Source organism: Lygodium microphyllum, chromosome 27 (genome assembly GCF_053477565.2).
Source record: "Lygodium microphyllum isolate KBCC chromosome 27, Lygodium_microphyllum_v1.1.10, whole genome shotgun sequence".
Taxonomy (NCBI): Eukaryota; Viridiplantae; Streptophyta; class Polypodiopsida; order Schizaeales; family Lygodiaceae; genus Lygodium; species Lygodium microphyllum.
Genome location: NC_141161.1, coordinates 37,870,557 through 37,873,158, shown reverse-complemented (window position 1 = coordinate 37,873,158; position 2,602 = coordinate 37,870,557). Strand labels below are relative to the sequence as shown.

Sequence of the window (2,602 nt, the reverse complement as noted above, 5' to 3'; positions counted from 1 at the left end):
TACCAAAAGAATTCATTGAGGCAATCACCCATGTGAACGGGACTTGGACTAGGCAAGTGTGAAGGCGTTGGATATTGGGTCTAGTTCAATCGTTGGCATCGTGCATTTGCTCTAGGAGTCCACTTAATAGTAAACGTACCAATTGTATGTGTGTATGTATACATGTAGATATATATTATACACACGTATATGTATATCTAGAGAGAGGGAGAGGCGCGCGAGCGCGTGTGTTGTTGTAGCATAAGTTTGGCTGATCAGCAGCTCATGGATTCTTATTTCGATCTCATTGCGATACATCCAATACCTTAATTTGGGGCCGTGGGTGCTGCCGACAGCTTTTCTGGAATCGAAGAGAGTGCATACTCACAACAATGGAGTCTATCGGAAGGTATTGGCCGAGAGCGCCCAGCTGCCTCGTTGCCGTACTGTGTGGGCTAGCGTTATTATGGGCCTTCACGAGATGGAGGCCGCAGCCGCATCACAAGCTGCCTCCCGGGCCCTGCCCGTTGCCGGTGGTGGGGAACCTGTTGCATCTCATCGGCGACCTGCCACACGTGCACCTGGCACGCTTGGCGGAGAGATACGGGCCGCTAATGTGCTTACGCATGGGGTCCAAACCAATGGTGGTGGCCTCCAGCGCCCACGTGGCGAGAGAGTTCTTGCAGACGCACGACAGGGTGTTCGCCAGCCGGCCGCCCTTTCAGTTTGTAGAGCGTGCCAGCTTCGGCGAGGCCAACGTCTTCGTGCTGGCGCCGTACGGGCCCCACTGGCGCCACATTAGGAAGCTCGCCACCTTGAATCTCTTCAGCGCCCGGCGGGTTCAGGAGACGCAGCCGCTGAGGGGGGAGGAGGTGGCCCGTCTCCTCCGTGGCCTGCTTGCCGCAGCGAACGCGGCTGCCAGCGTGGATCTGAGCGCCGCCATGTCGCGCATGGTGGAGGACCTCATGTGCCGCATCATTCTCAGCCGCCGCACGTCCGACGTGGCGGGAGGCGGAGCCACCTTCAAGCAGCTCGCCCAGAGGGCCACCGAGCTGTTTCAAGTTCCCGTGCTCGGCGACTTCATCTCGTGGCTAGGCTTCCTCGACATATATGTGAAGCGATCCTTAGACAAGCTGCACCTTGACTCGGATGCTTTGTGGGAATCCGTTATAGCAAAGCGCGAGGAGCAACACAAGCTGGCGCACCTGCAGCAGGACCGGAGTTCTGAGAATGTTCCGCGGGATATACTCGACGTGTTTCTTTCGGACCCCTCCATCAGCCGTCGTGCTGTCAAGGGGTATCTAACGGTATGACCACATCTGTCAGAACCGCGAAGAGAGAGAGAGAGAGATCTGTCCTTGTTTTCTAACTTTACTAGTTGGCCTATAGGATCTAGTTGGAGCTGGAATAGACACTACATCTGTGACACTCGATTGGACGATGGCAGAGCTCCTCAATAATCCCCCGGTTCGAAAGAAGCTTCAGGCTGAGCTAGAGAAGGTTGTGGGACTCGGGAGAACTGTGGAAGCCTCAGACATCGAGAAGCTGCCTTATGTGACGGCGACTGTGAAGGAAGCCTTGCGCTTATATGCACCTGTAAGCCTTCTCGTTCCACACATGGCGCGAGAGGCTTGCGAGGTGATGGGTTACAGCCTTCCGGCGGGGACAAGGCTTTTGGTGAATGCCTGGGCGATTGGGAGGGACCCTGCCATGTGGGAAGACCCTGAGAGGTTCTGGCCAGAGAGATTCCTGAGACACGGATCCGATGAAGGCCCTGCAGCTATTGAGCAGTTCTCGTGGCTGCCTTTCAGTGCGGGCAGGAGGAGCTGTCCTGGCGCCCCTCTTGCCCTGGCCACCCTTGAGCTCACCATCGCAAACCTCGTCCACTGTTTTGATTGGCAGCTGCTCGACGGTGCGACCCGCGTGGACATGTCGGCAAAAACATCCACTGTGGTTTATCGTGCACAGCCGCTCCTGGCAACCCCAATCCTGCGCGTTCATGCAGCTTCTCTATCACAATCCAAGTAGAGCTCATCTTGTGCATTTCACGTTTGTGACAAGGTGATCCTATGAAATAACAAGGAGTGGGTTAGCATGGAGGATTTCCTATTACACATAAATCTAACAAGATTCCACTTCTAATAAAATTTTCAAAATAAAAATACATGTATAAATCCCTTGATTGTATATTTAAGGAGAGTCAAATGGACTATTTGCACATCTCTCAATAATATTTTCCAAACTCTAGCAATGATTGAATAAGTGAACTTGTTCTAATTATAATAAATTGGTGCTTTATTGTGGCCATGCATAATCACTTGGGTTGTGGGTGCTACAATAGTGCATCTCCTATTCATATGGGATCAATGTTTCGTCTCACTTTTTCCTTACAGCCATGTTAAGAACCTTTTTAAGAGTGCTTGACCTTAAAAGAGGCATTTAAATCAGTACAGTAGACAATCTCATGTGATGTTGTTGGATCTAAATTTGTCATCCACCATTGCAAGGGATTAAGCCTACAGATGGGCTCACATATGCATTTCTTGAACTAAGAAAAAAGTTATGGGTGCACCTAATAACATGCATAACAAGTGCAATGTTAATTGAACTCTTAAACACTAAA

The 2,602-nt window shown here is 51.3% G+C and overlaps 1 pseudogene; it reads left to right on the top strand.

Annotated features, from left to right (window-relative positions):
- Window positions 1-371: 371 nt before the first annotated feature.
- Window positions 372-2,007, top strand: LOC148012222 (cytochrome P450 71AU50 pseudogene; annotated as a pseudogene).
- Window positions 2,008-2,602: the final 595 nt, after the last annotated feature.